This window comes from Bombyx mandarina, chromosome 18, assembly GCF_030267445.1.
Source record: "Bombyx mandarina strain Sakado chromosome 18, ASM3026744v2".
Taxonomy (NCBI): domain Eukaryota; kingdom Metazoa; phylum Arthropoda; class Insecta; order Lepidoptera; family Bombycidae; genus Bombyx; species Bombyx mandarina.
The window spans coordinates 4,638,756-4,663,283 of NC_143224.1; the positions used below are offsets into that span (position 1 = coordinate 4,638,756).

Genomic DNA, 24,528 nt, shown 5'->3' on the forward strand with positions numbered 1-24,528 from the left:
TCATTTGACGAATATTTTGCGATGGTAAGTTAATTTTTACATCCCCGATTGTTAAGCTAACCTTTACGATTTAATGTCGTAATTTAATATTCATTTCGTGACTCCTTGATACTGATATAAGCGTAGATAGCTCAAGGGCCACTCCGTTTATCTTTGATCGATCTAAATAATAAATTAAATTAGGTGAATAATTTGAGTACACTCGCGAGGGGCACACGTCAAGTAAATAATCATTAGCCGAATCTAATCTAAGATCGTTGCACGCGGGCCGAGAGCTCTTCACATACGATCGAAATCTTACCGAATAAAATTAGTTCCAATTGTGAATTCTAATTGCAGTATTATTTTGAACAGCTTAGCAAAAACACAACAACTACGTAAGATAGTAAGGCTATGTTTATATTAAATTCCCTGATTCTCAAAGTTTGCTATAAAAATAAATTGAATTTTTTTTTTTCAACATAGAACGTATTACTACTACTGTTTGTGATTTCAAAACTGATTTATGACAAGAGACAAAGTTCAATAGCGACGAGATATACATTTTTTTTTTTTTTTTCTTAATATTTGTGTTTAGAACGGGTGTTGTTATTTGCGCCGAAATATTCGCAAGGGTCGTACAGACAACGGTACCGCCGTAAAAGGGTTGGTTATTACTATTACTAGAAAAATAAGTTAGTGTTATTGTTCGGTAATGAATTATTGGGTCGGAACGTTTCAGGTACATTAAATAACATGTGAAGGGTTAGGTCGATATTGTGCAAAATGTCAGTCGAGAATTTCACACGTGAACGTGCAGTCAGGTAGACGCGATACAGTGACATTTTATATTTTAAAATTTGCAGTTTCCTTTGATATAGTGTTTGTATTGAAGTGTATGTATAGTATGCATAATAAAATGTGGAATAACACTTTCTTGGTAGTCCCAAAGAGCAATTATTCAATGTGAGTAATATTCGTTAATTCGAATTTAGACGTAGCATGGTTATTGTTGCGTTTTAAATATATTTTTTATATATTTTTTTTTATTGCATATATGGATGGACGTGCCAAGTGTTAAGTGGTTAACGGAGCCCATAGACATCTAAAACGTAAATGCCGCCACCCACATTGAGATATGAGTTCTAAGGTTTCAGTGTAGTTACAACGGCTGCCCCACCCTTCAAACCGAAACGCATTACTGCTTCACGCCAGAAATTGACAGGGTGGTGGTACCTACAAGTGCGGACTCACAAGAGGTCCTACCACCAGTAAAAGGCGTACAAAACAATCGCAAAATTATTATTTAGCGAATCATAGATTAGTTTTGTTTGGAAAGAATAGTCTCGTTACAAAATATAACGAAAATAACTCTGAGGTAACATTAAATTTAGGTAGTTATTTGAATTCGCGTAACGCGCGTGCAACCTCAATGTAAACCAAGACCCGTGTCTCAGGGCATCTTTTATGCGCCCCTAACCCTCTAATAATAATTACACCTTTTGTCAGTTAACCCCTTAACGCGCCGGTAATTCTTAAGCCAGCTAGCTACCTGACCTCGCTGGGCTCACTTTATTTCCTGTTTCATTTAATTCCGAGACTCCAGACTGCGTGTGCGCAGCGTAAGATCGCTTCTCGATTCTTAATTTTGTGCTCAAGTTCTGTGTATGTGTTCTGTGATCTTTAATAAAGGTATGTTCGGTTTGTTTCAAAACGTGTTCAGAAGTGTCAGTGCGGGACTTATACTTACATTGCGTGCGTGTTAATAAGCCAAATTCATTTTCTTCTTTAACTCAATTGTGGTATTATACAATAGAAACGCCAAATAACAAACAAGAGCACATTTCGCACGTCAGCAGTAACGACGAAACAATAAAAAAGAACCGGACCAGTCTACGAATGTCCTCTGTATCCCGGTATCCATGCAAAGGATGATACGCTATTTCCAACATATTCCAATATATTATTTTTTATTGCCCTCCCCCTGTCCGGGGGGGGGGGGAGTGGGGCGTCGCGTCATGCGTGATATTTGATATAAAGTCGGAACTCAACTTCGTTATGGGATATTCTTTTTTCAAAGGACAATGGCTCGGAGACGTTACATATTTTTCACGAGATATTTTTGTCGAGTTGCTCGAGCGGGTCCAATTATTCTCGACATGAGAATGTTTGCGATGTTGGTTTGTTAGTTATTCGAGTTGCCGGCATAAGTTCTTTTATTTATTTCACAAAAATAAAATGTGCGCTTTCGGTAATAATGACGATTAAATCTTTCACGTTTTAGCATTCTTTTGTAAGCAAGCAGTTTTTTTTGACGAAAGTAAATTTCTCCATAGAATTTAGTTTTTACAGTATATCGGATTTATTTCAGTTTTATTGAATTTAATAAAAGTATTCAGTTTTAACTTTACAATATAGAATGTTAAATTAAATTCGTAATTTACTAATCACTAGTTTCTTCTTCTTCTCAGTCGTGTCACTCTTGACAGAGTGGTCGTGATCGTCATGTAGTGTTGGAAGGGTATTTGTGTGCAAATAAGCGGTGTTATGAATTTGTTTGTTAAAACTAATGCAATTAAAAACGTTTTGAAAATAATTTGAAATTTGGAACGTAACTGAAGCTAGTCAGGGATCGGCCATTTTTGTGCAAATAAAACATGCCTAATTCTATTCGTAGGGTGAGAGGGTGGCGGTCAGTTCTATTCGCCGGGTCCGCCCTTAACTACATATACCTAAATAATACTATAGTATTATTATATAGTAAGCTAAGCTGTGCCGATTTCTATTTGAACTAAGAAAACTTTCGATTTTAATTACTTTACGTTTTACAAAGATTGAGCCCTGACGGATTTTTATGACATGCCTTAACTCTTTTTAGAAATAAATACACTATCAAATTAAATATGTTCATAACGCACGGTGACGGTGCTATACAAATATTGCGTATATAAGACGTACCGATTTGCCGAAAAGACGTAACGTGTATGAAAAAATCTTTCGTGTATTATCAAAAAGTTCGTTCCATTTAGAGTATATATATATTAAATGGCGCAAACAAAATTGGCACACAAATAATATACAAACAAATAAACGAGTATTAGCAGCTTGTAATTTAAAAAGTGATATGAATCACGACGAGTAATTGACTATCATGATACTTTTTGTGAGTCCGCGCGGGTGGGTACCACCGCCCTGCCTATTTCGGCCGTGAAGCAGTAATGCGTTTCGGTTTGAATGGTGGGGCAGCCGTTGTAACTATACTGAGACCCTTAGAACTTATATCTCAAGGTGGGTGGCGCATTTACGTTGTAGATGTCTATGGGCTCCAGTAACCACTTAACACCAGGTGGGCTGTGAGCTCGTCCACCCATTTAAGCAATAAAAAATAAAATAAAAATTCATTAATTAAATTATTTCGTTTAATTGTATTTTCATATCGTGATCAATGTAGAGAAATTATTTAATTGGTTGTTCGTCAAAGTATGTTGTACGGGGTTACCAATTTACAAATAAGTTTCTATTTCTTCTATAATATAAATAAATTACGGACTGAAGAATCGAATACACATTACCAAAAAATGTCTAATTGTTAACAAGCTTTTATGGCAGTTTTTAAATATTCTAGTTTAAAAATTAAAGTTAATGGATCTAAAACCGTTTATACGCATATAACAGGTTTGTTATTCTGTATAATTATCAATTTAATTGATTCTATTTTTAACTGGTTTAATTTAACTGGTGGGAGGACCTATTGTGAGTCCGCACGGGTAGGTACCACCACCCTGCCTATTTCTGCCGTGAAGCAGTAATGCGTTTCGGTTTGAAGGGTGGGGCAGCCGTTGTAACTATACTGAGACCTTACAACTGATATCTCAAGGTGGGTGGTGCATTTACGCTGTAGATGTCTATGGGCTTCAGTAACCACTTAACACCAGGTGGGCTGTGAGCTCGTCCACCCATCCAAGCTAAAAAAAAAAAAAAAAAAAAAAAAAAAAAAAAAAAAAAAAAAAAAAAGGGTTATCGCGTATTCTTTATCTGTTTCTATAAAATGAATACTTGTTCGAGAGCTGATGAGCTTGATGTTCGAGAGCACTTTAATATTGCGATAACTGAAATTAATATAACTGTTTTTTGCTCGGTTTTTAAATGTCACAATCGCCATAAGTTTCATTGAACATAACATTAAATATAACGTGTATATATATGTACGATAAATCTAAAATAAAATAATAGCTAACATAAAGCAGCAGTTTCATGGAAATTTTCGAATGATGTCAAATTATTATAACTATAGGTCCCGCAGTAGTCGAAATTCGACTATAATTAATTGGAATTGGAATTTTGTACACTATTATGATTGTATTTTATACTTCTATAATCACAAATTTCGCCAAGGCTACACTATACAAATATTAACAACGACAATCAATATTTAATCTATTCTCAATTTGACCACAGACGTCAAGAACAAAAGTTTGACAATAAATAGTATGCATGCGTGTGTGCGTCAAATACATGGTATGTAGTGTGTGTAATGTTTTCTTTATTAATTTAATATATATTTTATGCATTATTTAAAAAAAATATTAGCATTGTGCACTTCTTCTCTATATTCTCTATAGGTGTGGAAAATTTCATACTCCTCCGTCCGCGCAAATTTCGTAAAAAGGGATAAAAAGTTTTTGCTTCACGTATTAATATATAGATGTAAACACTATTTCTACGACTCGCGAATACAGAAGAGAATTCTATGTAATTATTTATCTTGGTTTTTTTTTTTTTATTCAGGGAGAGTGATGGGAGAGATGTGCTCCGCACTAAACGCTTCACTTTCCCCCCTCTGCCTCTTCATGAGTTCTGCCTCATGCGAGGTTTGGACGTTGGTTGTTGAGTGACAGGAGGTTTTAGTCAGTTCGACTCTGACATGCCCGGCCCTCCATCCCCAGTGGAGGGCGGAAGTCCGGCGATTTCCTCCTGATAAAAAAAAAAAGGTTTTTATTCAAAATGTTTGGTCACCAAAAACATATTTCTTTACGAAACTAAAAGCTTAATTAAATATTGTTCATTTCTATGAAATTAAGTCTTGTGTAGTATCAATTCAGTAGGAACATATTTAGTTCGAAAATCTGTTTAAATGTGGAAATAACGTAGGGCCGAATTGTGCCGGTCACTTTTTCTGGTCCCGCCCCAACGAGGGTCATTGTACTGATTGCAACGTTGGACAAAAGCACCCCAGCGGCATTCGCAGGGTTGGGGTCGAATAAGTAATTTTCTTTTGTGCGTTTCAGCAAATGGCGATGTGTTTTATTAACTTGATTATATGTAAACGAATGATTGGTTGTCGGTAACGATGGTCTGGCATTATTAAGGAATTATTTCGATCAATTTAAGGTCGATAACCTTTTACGGTGATTGGAATTTGACAATCTTAAAATTGTTTCTAACATATTGGATTGGTTTTAAAATATTCTGTAATGCACACATATAAAACGACCTATGATGAAATGTTTCGCTCCTCGATCCATTAGTGTAAAAAATTATCAGAAATATTACATCTGATCTGAATTAACGAATTGTTACTCTGATAAAGAAACATATATTGTTTTAATTTACTTTAATATATTTGTTAATTTTTCATTGCGATCACCTAATAAATCGTTTTTTTTTAGTTTTTCTTATAACGCATATTAAGTATTCATGATTACTGCTATTTCATTCCAAAGTGAAGCTAGACTTCGCAAAGTATCCAGATTTCACGTTTCCCGCCTTTTAAATCACAATACGCAAATTTCCTAATTAAACCAAAAAATAATGATTAATACCGATACAAACACGCAAAATCGCACACACGTGTATAAAATAAGTAATGTTAGTCGTGAGTTCGGGGGGACAGCTACAAATGTCGCGGTCAGTACCCCCTTCCTGTGGCGACCCACCCCCTACGACGTAGCCGCTTCTTCTCTCCCGGCTACGAGACTGCTACGGCTTGTAACTTTATTGGCTTTAAAAGCTGTGGTTGGATCTTTTTGTAATTAATCCTCTGGGACATTACAGACAATCCCAAGGCCTCATAGAGTTTTGAAAGTATTTGAAGTCGGACACTTTAATGCAAAGAAATTGCATAAAGATGTGCTCTACCAAATTATTGTAGATCATAACCTACAATAATTTCGTAACAATATCTGTTAACAATATAGTAAGTATGATTATCTACATAAATTAGAATCAAAAGATTAATAAGACTACTCACATAAAATACAGTTGAAATATTCCTATTCCGAACAATGGATTCCTAAGTACGAACAGTGAATAAATTAGAAAAGCACACATTTTCAGTATCTATCAATACTTTTATTGCTTAAGTAGCTGTGTGCTTATAGGTATAATTACCATTCTATTTGAACTGTCCTAGATAATAGAATTAAAGAGAGAACGGTTCAAGAAAAAATGGAACTAGCTTTATGATACCGTAAGCTTGTTTGTTCGGATAGCATTAGTTTCATGCAAGATTTTTGGCTAAGACTTTTATTAGAAATTTGCTAATGCATTTTGTTATTATATAATTTGTTTTACATTTACATGTCAAACAAATGTGCTGCACGATTGTTGACTAAAGAACACCGTATTCGTCAGCCAATATTGTGGATGTCTATGGGCTCCAGTAAGCACTTAACACCAGGTCGTCGTGGCCTAAAGGATAAGACGTCCGGTGCATTCGTGTTGAGCGATGCACCGGTGTTCGAATCCCGCAGGCGGGTACCAATTTTTCTAATTAAAGTACGTGTACTCAACAAATGTTCACGATTGACTTCCACGTTGAAGGAATAACAGTGTTATAAAAATCAAACCCGCAAATATATAATTTGTGTAATTATATTATATAATTACTGGTGGTAGGACCTCTTGTGACTCCGCGCAGGTAGGTACCACCGTCCTGCCTATTTCTGCCGTGAAGCAGTAATGCGTTTCGGTTTGAAGGGTAGGGCAGCTATTGTAACTATACTGAGATCTTAGAACTTATATCTCCAGGTGGGTGGCGCATTTACGTTGTAGATGTCTATGGGCTCCAGTAACCACTTAATACCGGATGGGCTTTGAGCTCGTCCACTCATCTAAGCAATAAAAAACAAAGGTGGGACATGAGATCGTCCACCCATCTAAGCTTAAATATAAAACTCTCATACACACACTATATCTCATAACAGAGATCTTGCTTATACGAAGTAATTATTATCTGTACGATCCACTATTGACTGCTAAGCATTCATTTGGCTGTGGGCTCTCCTTCTATCTAATCTTAAAAAGCCCAATTTCATTTTATACGGGATCTTCAATACTATCTAGAGTTTACATATTAAGGTAGGTACTTAAAAACATACATTTAAATTCCGACCAAAATATACTAGATACTTCTGAAATTAATTGCAATACAACGTCAAGTCTGCAACCGATTCAATAATCGAGCGAACTTATCCTGTCGTAAGCTTCGCTGGCGGTCACCATCGCAACGATAGCCTAGCAACGCGGCATTAGAACTATATCCTTATAAGTATAAAGCATGATTTCCCTTGACAAAAGTACGGTTACAAATAGCTGGCCGGACATAGATGTAGCGTTCGTTGGAGTGGACATAAAAAAGAAAGGGTCTGTTAAATTAAAACCAGATAAGTACTATCTAATAAACAAAGTTACTACCCGAGATAGATGACACTTATTAAGAATTTTAAGATGCAGACGCTCATTCCTAAAATAAACACGTCTATTAGTAGAAAAAACACGAGCATTGTGTGCTAATTGGTCATTTAGACCATTTAGGTAATTTACTTGGGATAAAAAGCTTAAATTAAATAGCTGTGTCATGCGAAAAGTATTAATAAAAAAGAAAACTAAATTCAATGACTTTATTTAGGAGTTTGGTTATATGTTGTATGAAACCAAATCATAACGTCTTGATAAAACAGTAGGTTCATATTGTTGCAATTCGTTTTCAATTAAAATAAGAGATTCCATTACATCCGTAAATAATACGTACACGCATGTGAAATTTTAAGCACTTCCATAAAACAGTTAAATAACCCTACTATAAATCTATGAAAGTATCCAGTTTAGTGGGGCTTAGAGATGATTAGATTTATCATTGATAATTTATAATTGATATTCTTATTTCCAGACACACGCTTGATTGTTGCGCAAGATAATTTTGCTAATTGAGTACAAAAATTGAGCCTGAAAAACCACAGTAATATAAATTGACATGATATGACATGACCGCTATGACATGTCCTTCTTCAAACGAGGCCTGTGGAGAGTATTAAGCGGTAGGCAGCGGCTTGGCTCTGCCCCTGGCATTGCTGAAGTCCATGGGCGACGGTAACCACTCATCATCAGGTGGGCCGTATGCTCGTCTACAAGGGCAATATTTTTTTTTATCGAGTTACGACTCCTCTTAATCTTTCTCTAATTGTAGCAATTTTGATCTCAATCTCAAAAATAATAATAATAATTAAGCATCGGTAAACTGTATTATAGAAAATACCCCAATAAATTGTAATGAAATTTGTAATCAATTGAAAATTGTAATCAATTCGTTTTCCCCGTGCCCTATCTAGTTCTTTAACATCCGAGCAACCAAAGGTAGTGGGACAGTTAATATATTTGAAGTAAGGTAGAAAAAGGGTTTCTTGTGCTACCTTTGTGCGGGGATGCCCTTTAGTGGGATCTAATAAAACCTTGTTACGGGCAAAGGGATACCAATCCCAATATTGAAAGTGTTCTTTACATGATATGGAATTTAAGGGACTTCTCTCTGATATTAAATCCGGAAAAATCTTTTTACTTTCATAAAGCGATATGATGTTATATTGTAAGGGATTGTGTTTTATTTAGAAGCTTGTAATATAAATTACATATTATTGATATAACTTACATTTGGTTCTAATTAGATTTAAGTATCTCGTAATGCATGCCCAAACAATCAGAAAATAGTAGACAGTCTTACCGTTGAAGCAACCTTTTCCTGATCTCTTCACAAACCAGAATTTCCACTCTTAGTAGTTTACTATGTTTAATTTTGGGACTATGTATTAAAACATACACGAGCAAGATCATTAAATCTCTTTTGGTTAATGAAGAGTTAATTTAGCTGTTGAATATTTAGAAAACATAATATTTTGATGTTTTAAAAACAATTATTAAGTCAATACACTCTTGTAAATTAACAATTTACGTAATATTGTATAAAAAATACGTATGCTATTTCAGCACTCTTGTTTATTGTTACGTAGCATTATCTTAACATCTAGTTTCTAATAATCTCGATATTCTATTCTAGACAGTAGAGATAAAATTAATGCTAACTAGGTCATACAACGACTAATGTTCTGGAAACGAAAAACAAATAATACATATTACGAAACATGTAACTCGCACATACAAGAAGTTCCGAAAATTTTTACACACACAAGCGCAAACACATAGAAATACAAAAGTATAAACACATGTCGCATTAAGGGACAGTATGACGCATGCGCCGCCCCGTGGCCGAGACTACCTGACCGCGGCTGGACACTGATCAATATTAAAGTCCGAGGGAGGATGCCGGGGGACGTCTGTTTGTCTGTGCTATTTGTATGGAGCTGATAAAAGTAAATCTTTCAAAAATTCATATTTAATCAACTTGCAGGCATGTAACGGTAGGTAACGGTGCTTTTAGGTACCTGAAGCATAGGTCAGTGTCCTCGCCGAACTAGTCGCTAACGACGAAAGGCTCGACGAGTAAATTAACCCATAGACACAGCCTACTGAGTTTCTCGCCGGATCTTCTCAGTGGGTCGCGTTTCCAATCCGGTGGTGGATTCTGCGAAGCACTGTTCTTACTAGGGCTAGTGCTAGCAACACTCCGCTCCGGTTGGAGTCCCGAGAGCTCATCTACACGCTAGGGTAACGCTGATATAGTCTCTCAAGGCTATCAGCATAGGTAGAATAAAAAAGTAACGGTAACGGTGGCATCGGCTTGGCTCTGCTTTTGGCACTGCTGATGTCCATGGGTGCGGTAACCACTCACCATGGTGGGCCGTATGTTTACAAGGGCAATAAAAAAAACTTGCGTTACTCTTAGTTGCGCGTTACTGATACAAATGTTCACTTTGTTTTGAAATATGTTTCAGAATGACGTATTCCTTAGTTTTATAACATTGTTCCGTATTAACACTTATATTTACACTAGTCTAATTTATATTCTACACACAAAGTATAAGAATATTTTGAGTGTGCTGGATTATGTCCGCTTTAAGCGATTAATGTATTTCTTACATATTGCCCATTTTTATTTGAAATGTCCGTAATTATAAAGTACAAAATTATCAAAAGTGGTTTGAAAATTCACCACTAACGAGTCTTGAAATTAAGAATAGTTCAATAAACACAGACTATTAAAAAGCTTTAACAAAATGAAAATTAATTGTTTTATACACTTCTTTGCTCAATGAGCTTCCTATTTACTGTCGATTATTTTTAATTAACTTAAGCGCTTCATTAGGTAATCCTACTATATTGTTTAACTGTAATTGCTTACAAAGCACTTTAAATAGTATTTAGCTATGCTAATGTTATAATTTTAATGTTTTGTACAAACCTCACAAAAATATATTTCATTAAATTTGCTTGTATCAACTCACGGTCCGTCCATCTTAATTCACCTTTCTGCGGACAGTACGGGGGAGGGTCCAAGAGAAATGACGACCCTTAACTAAAACACACACATACGCACACGATGAACTCACTCACACACACGCACGACTCCTTTAACTCTACACAAAATTCATGTAAGAGTATCGCGTAATACAAGGCTGTCTGTGTCTGTGTGGCCAGTTTCCGCGCGCCTGGGTTTTGTTAATTTAATTAGAGGTACAAAAAGATTAAAGCTTCTGAGGACGCAGGCTAAGGAAACTGCTTTTGTTGAGGTTACACTTTGTAATGTGAAGCGTAATGGAGTCGCAGAGTTGGGCACCTTTGCCTCGTCAGATGAATAATTCTAGTGTTATTTCTTTATCAAGAATATCGTACGTTTATTTGAAATAGATAACATATGGGATTGTTGAAACTTTATTGAAACATTTTTTTTTTTATTGCAATGATGTGTGGACGAGCTCACAGCTCACCTGGTGTTAAGTGGTTACCGGAGCCCATAGACATCTACAACGTAAATACCGCCACCCACCTTGAGATATGAGTTCTAAGGTATCAGTATAGTTACAACGGCTGCCCCACCCTTTAAACCGAAACGCGTTACTGCTTCACGGCAGAAATAGGTAGGGTGGTGGTACCTACCCGTGCGGACTCACAAGAGGTCCTACCACCAGTTATTTAGCATAGGTGTTAAGCGTCGTTGAATTTTGTGATGGACATCAAATGAGTTGTTACTGTTAGTTAATGTTCATTACAAATAATATTATACATGCGTGTCCAATAATAATTTTGTTTGACAAAACAGAACTCAATGTCTGTGCTCTTTATGAATGTTAAAAAAAATATCTTCAACGTTCCATTATAGGTTTATCGTCTTATCGTAAAAGCACAAACATCAGTATCGCAGATTTCTCGTACGTATTACTTTAAAAACTCGACGCGCAAAACCAATGTTTGCGTTGAAAACAGCGGGCCATTCGTTGTATCACGATTCCTTCGAATATAAAAAGTAAGTCGATAGCTTACCAGAGAAATTTATACTTTTGGATATTCGAAATATGTTCTCTCGTCCACTACAATCAGAACCGTCGCCGCGTTCGCGATCCCCGCAGAAACGTTGGACGACGATATTTCGCATGTCATGTAAGGGATCTGAGTAGCTTGGTGCTGGGGATACGGGATATTTCGTATAAATTCAGCCCACGGGTGAATATAACCGTGGTAGTCTCTGGGTTGTTTTCACATAATAGAGCTATTTTCTTTTGTTTTTGTTGCGTTGCTCGCGTCTCGTTATAGGTACGTAGACAATGAAAACAAAAGGCGGTGTCTTATTTCAGTGTTTTTACCCGCGGGTTTGGATAGTATACGTTATGTTATTATGTGCGCTGTTTGCAAAATTCCGAAGAAAAAACCCGCGGCACGAGGATCAAGTAACTTTGGATTTTGAATGAAGGAGTCTGTTGAAATATTAGTTGCGACTTCGAGTGTATGGCACACCGTAGAATTTATATCTACTTAATACTGGCCATAAATACTGTTACAATTAAAAATAAACAAAATATTACATTTGAATTTGGAATTTGTCATTTTTATATGATTGCTCATTGAGTTTTTTCATTTTGGCGCCAATACATTGTAGAATATTTTGCGATATTAAAATGGAGTGGGGTGATAAAGAGAACCGAATCGCTGTGATTGCATTACACAAAGTAGGTATGGAGCCAAATGCAATTTTTAAAACTCCCCATACGCTTGGTATTAGACAAATGTTTGTGTACCGGGCTATTAATAGGTGCAATGAGACCTCCTCTGTTTGTGACAGAAAAAGATCTGGCCGTCCACGTAGTGTTCGTACGAAAAAGGTGGTCAAAGCAGTACTTTCCCTTACTGCTTCCCAATTAGTCGACAGAGTGGCAACGTGGGCACTATCCGACTTCACTGATGGTTTGGTGGGGCATTAGCTATGAAGGAGTGATTGAGCCATACTTTTGTGAAAAAGGTATCAAAACATCGGCACAAGTGTATCAAGATACCATTCTTGAGAAGGTAGTGAAGCCCCTAACAACGCCATGTTCAATAATCAAGAATGGTCCTTCCAGCAAGAGTCGGCGCCAGGTCATAAAGCTCGGTCTACGCAGTCTTGGTTGGAAACGAACGTTTCGGACTTCATCAGAGCTGAAAACTGGCCGTCGTTTAGTCCCGATCTTAATCCGCTGGATTATGATTTATGGTCAGTTTTAGAGAGTACGGCTTGCTCTAAACGCCATGATAATTTGGAGTCCCTAAAACAATCCGTACGATTGGCAGTGAACATTTTTTCCATGAAAAGAGTGCGTGCTTCTATTGATAACTGGCCTCAACGTTTAAAGGACTGTATTGCAGCCAATGGAGACCACTTCGAAAAAGCTTTTTATACTTTATTTTTTTTTATATTTATGTATTAAACTAACACACTGTAAAAGTAATAAATGTTATTTACAATAGATTTTTTTTATTTTTTATTTTAACATTATTTATGTCCAGACTAAGTATACTAATATTATAAAGAGGAAAAGTTTGTTTTTTTGTTTGTATTGAATAGGCTCCGAAACTACTGAACCGATTTGAAAAAATCTTTCACTGTTTATAAACTTCACTATTCTCGAGTAACATAGGAATAACTAAAATGCTTACAAATGGTATTAGAAATTTTTTTTTTAGTTTACCATTTCGTAATTTGTGTGTACCATCAGTGATTAATTACAGCCATGGCGCGTGACATGAAACTTGTAATGTATCTTATATGGGGCTTCGTGATCATTTAAAATCAGTTAGGACGTTGACACCTCTGCTCAATGAATCAATTTGATAATTACCATTGCTTTTGATTGTACTCGAAAACAAATGTTTGTCAAAGTCCAGATACAATTTCGTTTGTTAATCTACACTAATATTGTAAAGCTGAAGAGTTTGTTTGTTTGTTTGAACGCGCTAATCTCAGGAACTACTGGTCCGATTTGAAAAATTATTTCTGTGTTAGATAGCCCATTTATTGAGGAAGCCTATAGGCTATATAACATCACGGTGAGACCAATACAAGTGGAGCACCAATAAAGAATATTTCAAAATAGGGATTTAAATAGCTCCTTAACATTATATAATTCAAAAATATTTTCACTTTCTACGTAAATGAAGTGGGTGGTAAAATTTAGCGTTATGCCAAATTAACTATTCCACGCGGACGGAGTCGTGGGTCAAAAGCTACAGTATAAAAGCAGATATGAAAAGTAACAATTTCTTTGCACACACACACACACGCATTCAAAATTAAAACCATTAGTCACAGTCACACACAGTATTAAGTTGGTAAGAACATTCTTGCGAGTCCAGCCAGCCAGTGCAATGATCTGAACTGTACGCTGGAGTCGACTGGAATTTAGTTCCATTCAGTTACCGTTTCCTCTCCTAGCCTTTGGCAGCTGTTTTCTTTGTACTGTGTCCACGATTTCTAATATTCTTTGGATTTTCAATGTTTTCGACTTACGAAACTTAAATTTTTTTTTTTCCTGCAGTCCACGGTCAGATTAGCTCTCGGTCTGTGTAATATTATAAAATTATTGAAAAACAAAACTATACTTGATTTGAATTTTCTTTTATATTGTTCATTAACTAGAATGTATAGTAACATAAAATCATTACAGTAAATAAACAAAAGCGTTGATATATAAATTAAATTCAAATAAACTAGATTCAAATATTCGTTTAATAAGTCAATAATTATCATTTTCTCCCCTGTCAAATGGTCAACATTTTTGTCTATGGCCGTTCTGGTTAGTAGTAGTCATTGACGAGTTTTAGTGTTTATCAATGATTTTGGAAATGTGTACTCAATTTTTTCCCAAAGGTCAATAGTATACAACAAAAGAAAAAATGTAATACAGAAATTTCAAAATCTTCGAGTGTCAGTAATTATGGTTGATCGACCACTTCGACCACCTCGCGGATAATTAATCACTTAAAATGACGTATGTCTGGCCTTATGCTTTTTGTAGAAAAATATAACGGTAGATACACGATCGGTATTAAGAGCATGTGCAATTCTCATACCAAAGAGCTCAGGTTCAAGTTTTAATTACGTCTGTGTTATTAATTTAGGCAATCAGAGGAAAACCCCTCCTGCTGCAAAGCAGTTAGCCGTTGTGGATTTTCCGCACTATCGCTCATGCTTAATATTTCACGTAAGCTGAATATCCAAATATTTCATATTTCATGGTCACAATTAGAATCGGTAACTTGCTAAAATACAGTGCAACTTGTTACCGGTCGGTTTCGGTACGAATTCGTAACGTTGTGTGCTCTTCGTTCTTACTAACTGTTAAATGGTATATTAGCATATAAAGGCGTCTACTTCAATACATTGCGCATTTTAAAAAACTAGAGGTCCCGCAGTAGTCGAAATTCGACTATAATGAATTGGAATTGTAAGTTTGTACACTATTATGATTGTATTTTATACTTCTATAATCACAAATTTCGCCAAGACTACACTATAAAAAATATTAACAAAGACAAACAATATTTAATCTATTCTCAATTTGACAACAGGCGTCAAGAACAAAAGTTTGACAATAAATAGTATGCATGCGTGTGTGCGTCAAATACATGGTATGTAGTGTGTGTAATATTTTATTTATTTTTTTAATGTATCTTTTATGCATTATTTTATAAAAATATTAGCATTGTGCACTTCTTCTCTATATTCTCTATAAGTGTGGAAAATTTCATATTCCTCCGCCCGCGCAATGTTCGTAAAAAGGGATACAAAATTTTTGCTTCACGTATTAATATATAGATAATGTCGTCTGCTACCAGCGCCTTCCGTAAGCTACCAATACCTCATTTATAAGGGTCGAGACACACCAATTTATATAAAAAGAATTTATATAAAATATGCTTCACGTATTAATATATAGATGCTTTAGTAATTTTACACGAACGATAGTTTCAAGTTACGATATACAATTCACGACATTATCGTATGCGACCGTACGATTCGATTTTCATGTATACGATTTTTAACGTGAAACGATTTTGCTAAAGTACATACCTGCTACAAAGCAACGTTTTTTTTTTTTTGTTGCTTAGTTACGTGGACGAGCTCATAGCCCACCTGGTGTTAAGTGGTTACTGGAGCCCATAGACATCTACAACGTAAATGTGCTACCCACCTTGAGACATGAGTTGTCTCACTTTTAACAGTACAACGGCTGCTCCGCCCTTCAAACCGAAACGCATTACTGCTTCACGGTAGTAATGGGCAGGGCGGTGGTACCTACCCGCGCGGACTCACAAGAGGTCCTACCACCAGTGAACGTCTATGTTGAATAAGCTTGGGTTATTTTTCTCATGGTTGCAAATTATTTTGCTTCATACTATAGGAAACGGAGACTAATATATGCTACTAAATATGTTAAAGATACTTATGAATTTAGTGATTTGGATCAAAATACAAAGGACATGTTATTTTCACAGCATTTGCAGTGTAGTGTTGTACGTTATGCTTTTTAGTAAAGTGGGTAAGCGGTACATCTAATATCAATTCAATACTAATTATAATGTTGACATTATTTTAAACAAAAATAAATCTTTCATTCGTTTTCAACCTCATAATCTCTAATTTATACATAAGTTTGTTTTGTTGACGGTTTAAAAATAAATAAATGATTTGATATGCAATCGTTACTAGGAGGAAATATTTTTCTGGCTTACGGTTATTATATGCTAAATTTCGAATAAATATATGTACGATTCTCGAAATTCTCAGGTGATAATAAAGTTTACACTCTTTAATGTGTGTCAAAGTGAATCCATAGTGTTTTTTGCTGTGTAGATAGGTGAACGACCTCTCGGACCATCTAGTGCTAAATAGTAGCATGAGCCCATAGACAACAGCACGTGAGACGCCACCTTGCCACTTCAGTTTTATCGTATAGTGGTTTTGTGACGTCATTTCGACGATGTTTAATGACAATATGTAGTCCAGGTCAGAGTCCCTTGAATACATTTTAATTCGTCACGAGAAAAGCTTAACGTGGCAGAAAAATCTCATTGAAAACTATCCTGTATCGCTATTATTATATGTACCTAAATGTACATCATATTTATAGATATACGGTCGAAGGTAACCCAAAAGAGTGGAAATCATGAATGGCTAATATTTTCGGCAAAAAGTCGAAAATACCCTTCGGTTGTTCACTGACCCTTTTCACGTTCGCTAGTATCAGACACGTCCAAGCGTGTAACAGCGGTCCGAACGAGGTACAAATGTATCGTTTTGTATTAAAAAAGGGCATTTTCCATGGAAAATTTTCGTGAAAAAATTATTTCGTAAAAATGTTTTGTACTCATTTCGGTTTAGATATGAATATTTCAGTTCTGATTCGAGGATATGGCTATTGCTATTCTCGAATGCTCACTTTACGAATTATTACCGGTGATATTACCCAATGATGCCTCTCTTTCGGTAATATTAACGTTAATGATGATATTACCAACAGATAAATAATCATCAGTATAATGCATAAATAATATCATCGGAAATATCTTTGGTATTGCTTTATAGAGATTTCCCAGCAGGCAAATTTTAGAACAGTTTTGAATTTCAATTCTCGAAAGTTCACTTTCCGGTCGAAAGCTTAGAATTCTGTCATCATTAGCATTACCGATCTTATTATCGAACGAAAAATATCATTCGGTTATAATTCTTAAAGAGAACTTTCGAGAATTGAATTTCAAAACTGTTCTAAAATTGGCGCACTCAAAAATCTATATCAAGCTTTGATACAAATTAAACAAACACATAATGAATGCGTAGAACATTTTATTTAAAATTCGAATACATGCGTCTAGATTATTCAGAGATATAATCAGACGGGTTTCGATTAATCTTTTCACTAATAAAAAAAAACACTTACCTATGCAATCCAAAATCTTGCACGCGTTCACGCAAAAAATGCAACAACGAAAAATAGCAAAGGGGTGTTGGGTGGGCCCTTGCCTCCACCCACCCACTATTCTTTCCCCCACGTATCTCCGCACTCGCCAACGCTAATCTCCACATTTAACAAACGTAATTTGTACGACGCACTCACATCGCGATTTGCGCATTAAAACTAGGCCGTAAAGCTCAAAATCGAACAGTAAAACCTTGGGATGTGTACGAAAGGACTTTTCCAAAATATCAGACGGGCTAGGGAGTGAGGTGGGCACCTAAAAACGTGGAAACACTGATGAATGTCCCCCATTAAATGTTATTTATTTAGAATGTGGCCGAAAATGGGACTCAGCCGTTTAAGTTTACCTAAAGTTTACTTAGGACCGAGTGTATTGGGTTAAACTGGAGACGTTGACTCCGAAGATAAATCGCAGACAGTTACAGGGGTCCAGTTTTTTGGGTTTCGCCTTATGACGGTATTTGTCATGCCGATGTGGAGATGACTTTTGGTTTTGTTAGAGAACGGTTGAAGCTTACTTTATTGCGATAAGAGGAATATATATAAGGATGTAATGAAATAGACCCATTAAATTTTACTTCATATTGTTTCTAATAAATATGTGATCTGAAGTTTTTATATTATCATAGCATATTGGCTACCGGAACGTACGGACATCATAACGTGAATTCCGCCATTCATATTGAGACGTGAGGTCGAAACCGCAACTTTATTATATAACTACTATTCTGTCCTTAAAAAATCAGTACAAATGATTGCTTCACAGCAGAAATGGATAGGATGGTGGTACCATCACGTGCGAATTTACAATAGCCCCTACCACCGGTTTTCAAATTTGAAAAAAAGAAATTAAAAGGGCCTAAATTATAAATTCTATTTGAAAAACTTCGATTGGCACGACAAACGATGACGAAATCATTCAATTTGGTGTAAAAATGGATAAAAGAAAAAAGGGAAACCTCTGCAGACCGTAACAGATGAATTTTTTGCGACAGCAAAAAGCTGCACGTAAAAACTTGTTGTTTAATCAGTTTAATAAAGTTGTAACTTCTTGTATCTATTACTACTAGTATTCATTGAACTATCGAAAATCGACCATAATCACTGATACCTCAAGATTTAGACTAAATTTATTTGATGCATTTTCTCTTTTGTTTTGTTTATTTACTGATAGGAAACACCACTGAGCGCTATGACATGTCTATCTTTAAACGAGGTTTTCGGAGTACTCAGTGTCTGTTCCATTGGCATTGTCCAAGTCCATAAGCGACGGTAGCCACTCACCACCAGAGTCTATCAAATGCCTGCAAAAACAAAAATGGAAAAAAAATATTACCAATATTATATTACCAATTTTGATTATGTAAATAAATACGATTGAATAGCAGATCAGACAGTGGTAACTTAACAGTTTTCTTTAGTTGTCAAGAAATAAAATTGAATACTAAAAAAAAAAACAAAAAACCATATTCATAACACTGGTCAACAGCAATTAAAAAAGCAAAGTGAATACATTAAGCACAAAAGTGAATCGGTTGACAAAAAGAGAAAATAAACTACTTAGTAGTCTATGCACAGATGCATTTTTTTTTACTGCATTAATATGAACATTAATTTAAATAAAGCAATTCGTGGATTCAAACTATCACTTAAATGGATAAAGTAAAGTGTGTTTGAGACAGAAGAAATGGTTCCGTCACTATCTCAGTCACAGTTCCACTGAAACTCTAAACCACATTAATCTTTCCGACTGTTCTGTTTTAGAGTACCTACTATAAATACTCGATTGTAATTCTGATTTTGAACAAAATATTTCGTGTTCGAAACAACTCGAAATTAATATAAAGCATATGTTTTATCTATAGGCAATATTGTTAGAGCATTGCAATCTTAACAATATAAGTTTGTTGATCTGTTTGTGTTTCTTTCACGCAACAACGAAGCAGTCATCTTTTTTGAAGTGATTATTTAGGGATCTTTTTATAAAAGATATAAATACACGCGTTTTTAATATCAATATGTAATTCTACATATTGAACCTTAATCAATCTGATATTGTGATAATACAGTGCATATTATTTTGGAACTGATGGAATTACTTATGGTTTTGTTCACTTTAAAAGTAGCCTGGGAGTTAATCTATATGAAATTTATTTAAATATTATAAGACAATACAGCTTTACCTACAGAAAAATAAACCGTGGTTAACACATTAAACATTAATTACCACGAAAGGTGTAAGTATTCGAAATGTTGGAAATATTGAAATGATAAAATTAATACAGGAAACGCGAGTTTAAATCGTAAAATCAGTTTTTTTTCCAAACGATTCTTGTCCACCTGATGGTTGTCTGGAAGAGATCGCTCTTAGCAATAAGACTGCCAAATTTACTTTTATTTGTATTTAATGTATCGCATTGCTTATTTTATTTTTTTGGTGTACATTAAAGAATACTCTCCTCTCTCTCTCTCTCTCTCGTTCTCTCTCTCTCTCTCTCTCTCTTTAATTAGCACAGTATACTATCAAAAAACAATATGTACCCATTAGAGATAATACATATTATATTCTAGTGCAATTTTATTCTGCATTCATGTTTTGGTGCGTTCGAGAACAGCGAGTAGGGGCTGGATGCGAGAAGCGAGTGGCACGTAGTGATCTGTCTCTCGATGCGTCAATAGCTGACTAATGGACGCAAGCCGCCGAATTTACGAATTTTACGTTATTCTAAATTTACCGAATTTCAGATTGAATCTTATAAATCTAAACTTAAAAATAAAAAAATTGATTTAAAAAACCCTTTTTAGTATTTACTCATCAAAACTGCAACGGGTTAGAAATATTTTGAATGTTTAAAGTGAATTAAACTTAACAAAGCACTTAAATGGAATAGCATTTTGGTGTAGTATTAATTTAAATAGTTTGTATCCACGTAGCGGTAAATATGTTCATCTGCATTATCGATTTTTTTGGTTACATAGGTGGACGAGTTCACGGCCCATTGGTGTTAAGTGGTTACCGAACATCTACAACGTAAATGCGGCCACCTGCCACGAGACACGAGTTCAAAGGTTTGTTTTTACAGTACAACAGCTGCCTCTCCCTACAAACCGAAATGCATTACTATTTCACGGCAGAAATAGGCAGGGGGTGGTACCTACCCGTGCGGACTCCCAAGACGTCCTACCACGAAACCGCTTAGTACCAGATAAATCGTAAGCTAGGTGATTACTTAACAAATGACATTAACAATTAACAAATTCGCGTCCCTCTGATGTATGTACATTGTTATTGCCAGCCAACAAATAATAACAATGTCAATAAAATTACCTCTGTAACTGTACAACAAGTTCATATTTATTTTCACCCTGTGTCAGATAAATTCAAGAAGACTTTTAGCATTTTGTGTAATTCCACTTTTATTTCGCGTATACACAATGATTTTTCGAAACACACGCTGTTTTTCTGTTACGTTCATTCTTTTGTGACGGTAATTTTGTTGACGTTTTGAGACTGTTGTATAATCGACTAGAGTTTACGTTTCTGAGGTTTATAAAGACTATGTAGGGACACAGCTCAGTAGCGTATGCGGTTTGTACATCGCTTGATATAGTCAGTCGTACATAGTCAGACACTTGTGACAATATACTGAGTAAAATTGGAACTAGCTTGTTTTATTTATAAAGGGCAGTTAACACCCTTTACTTCGTATAAGAAACGGTACAGTCGTGACCCCGACGATCACGGCTATGTACGACTGAGTATATCAAGCGATGTACAAACCGCATATGCTACTAAGCTGGGTCCCTACAAAGACTATTGTGAAAATTATATCGATACTATATGAACTATTTTACTTTATGAGACGAGAGTATTTATACATATTTTAATATCTATAGATCACAGGTTTATTTATTTATTTATTTTTTATTGCTTAGATGGTTGGACGAGCTTACAGCCAACCTGGTGTTAAGTGGTTACTGGAGCCCATAGACATCTACAATGAAAATGCGCCACCCACCTTGAGATATAAGTTCTAAGGCCTCAGTATAGTTACAACAGCTGCCCCACCCTTCAAACCGAAACGCATTACTGCGTCCTACCACCAGGTGGGCTCTTCCTCACATCTTAGTCAGTTAAACATTTTTGCATTGTGGACCAAGAGTTGCATGTTGACCTTCGCATATGGATATCAGTAATGCTAGACCACAGCCAAGCTTTTGATTACCACAAAGACTTCCTGTAATGCCTGCTTTAAGAAGAATATGTCACAGAGCTTAGAAAACACCTTCGAGTGAAGTTAATACAAAAAGCAGATAGCACTAGTCTAGGATTATTTCTGCGAATGCATTAAGGAATCATATTGCAGTTTCAGTCTCTGAAATCTAAAATTAACTATCTATTATTGAGATGTGCTATAAGGCCCCTGGGCATCAACAGAAACTAAAAAAAAGCAAAAATAATAAATATTATGTCGTGTTCACGTCTAACATATAGTATTTTTAATACATCTACCTATCAACTCGCATTATGGACGAGCGAACAAGTACTGATTGCAAGAAGAGTATGATATTAAATTAAAATATTAACAAAGAACATTATTTAATCATTTTTATTATTAATTTCATATATTTATCGTTGGTCTACCTTTCGTACCACTGCTTCGCCAACGCCGTAAAGTGTAGTTCGCACGGGCGAAGCTGTGAGCAAAAAGCCTAGTATCCTAATATCAATGACTCGACTCGAGTTATGGCGTTTATAAGCTCTCCTGATGTAAAATAGAAATAATCAGTGAATATAATATCAATTATACATTGGGGTAGAGGTCCCAAACGATGGTCGGACCAAATAGCGGAGGAACTGGGGATACCTGTCAGCGACGCACTCCACCGGGTTGCTGGGCGGGATCGATGGAGACAGCTGGTTGACGGAATCGGACGGAGTCACGATCCTCAGCAGTGAGGGACCGATCGAAGAGAGAGAGAAATATATTACACACATTACCGTTTAAGTAATCGCTCTAATGCTCTTTTTATGCTTAAAATTTAATTTTAAAGCATTTTTATCAAATAACAAACATACATTACTGGTGGTAGGACCTCTTGTGAGTTTACTGGTGGTAGGACCTCTTGTGAGTTTACTGGTGGTAGGACCCCTTGTGAGTTTACTGGTGGTAGGACCTCTTGTGAGTTTACTGGTGGTAGGACCTCTTGTGAGTTTACTGGTGGTAGGACCTCTTGTGAGTCCGCGCGGATAGGTACCACCGCCCTGCCTATTTCTGCCGTGAAGCAGTAATGCGTTTCGATTTGAAGGGTGGGGCAGCCGTTGTAACTATACTGAGACCTTAGAACTTATATCTCAATGTGGGTGGCGCATTTACGTTGTGGATGTCTATGGGCTCCAGTAACCACTTAACACCAGGTGAGCTGTGAGCTCGTCCACCCATCTAAGCAATAAAAAAAAAAAAACATATAACACATTAGCGACCCGCCCTCGCTTCGCTTCGGAAACATTAAAACACACATGAAACCAAAAAAAAAAATAAAAAAAAAAAAAAAAAAAGTAGCCTATGTTCATCAGGGACAATGTCGGCTTCTAATAGAAAAAGAATTTTTCAAATCGGTCCAGTAGTTTTGGAGCCCATTCGAAACAAACAAACAAACAAATCTTTCCTCTTTATAATATTAATATAGATTACAATACTTTTTATTTACATTTTTCTGTCGAACCTTCGCAATACGAATTACTGTACTCATATTTCTAAAAATTCTAATGTCGGTTTGTAATTTTTTAGTGGTATTATTAAGTGAGTTCGTGAATTGCAAGTTACGATAAGACAATTTAAAAGGACTGGAAATTAAAATAAACGATCTGACAAATAATGCCACTAAATATTTTTCTGTTGCGTTTGCACAAACCGTACACAGTTCAGCCGTCCCCAGCAAATGTTGTGGTGAATTTCATATTTTTGTAAGTATCTACTTCGTCTGTTTATTCTCCATGTGTTTCGGTTCACATGAAAATTTTCTTGATTTTTTATGCTTTCATAGGCTTTATGTGCGCGCCTCGTCTGAGAGCTCTACGCTTACACATAAAATATAATATTATGCCACTTTGAGCTGAGTCATTTAGTTGCTTTTATTGGTACTTAGTTCCGAGCACATTGGGCTTGTTACGTTTCGTTTTTGTAGGATTCTCCTTTTTATTCGAAATTCGGTACAAAGATACCGCTTGCTGTTTTTCTACGTAATACTTTGAATACCCAAAAAAAATTTTTTTTTTAATGCTTGGATGGGTGGATGATCTCACAGTCCACCTGGTGTTAAGGCTACCGGGGCCCATAGACATCTACAACGTAAATACGCCACCCACCTGGAAATATAAGTTCTAAGATCTCAGTACAGTTACAACGGCTGCTCCAACCTTCAAACGGAAACGCATTACTGCTTCACGGCAGAAATAAGCAGGGCGGTGGTGCGGACTCACAAGAGTTCCTACCACTAGTAATTATAATTTGCGTAATTACTAAATAGCTAGTTTAATTTTGATTTAAATTAATGATACTGTAGCATATATCTTGTGCTTTATGATATGATTATGTCTTGTGATAATGGTTTTTACGGTTGACAGCCGAATGACGAAGACTAAGTATGCCGATGTTGTGTTTTCAATTAAGACTATATTATGCTTACTTTTCTTTAGTCAAATTGATTTAACACTTTCTAAATTTGTCATTTTCATTAAACTAGCGGTGGTAGTGCTAAACTAAGGCTTAGAATAAATAAATAAATTACCGGGTATCAAGATGTCCAATAATTTAATTTGAAAAATGACCTCACACTGTCGGGGATTCGCTATTACTCTGAATGTCAT

The 24,528-nt window shown here is 35.8% G+C and overlaps 1 long non-coding RNA gene across 2 annotated transcripts in view; it reads left to right on the forward strand.

The window, feature by feature from the left end:
• Positions 1-1,608: 1,608 nt before the first annotated feature.
• The window catches only part of LOC149500950 (uncharacterized), an 89,844-nt gene continuing 66,924 nt past the window's right edge, over positions 1,609-24,528 (forward strand). Inside the window, exon 1 of one of the 2 annotated variants that reach the window (XR_016324610.1) lies at positions 1,609-1,671. This is a non-coding gene — a long non-coding RNA (uncharacterized LOC149500950). The remainder of the gene's footprint in view (positions 1,672-24,528) is intronic. The other variant, XR_016324609.1, reaches the window with a different exon arrangement.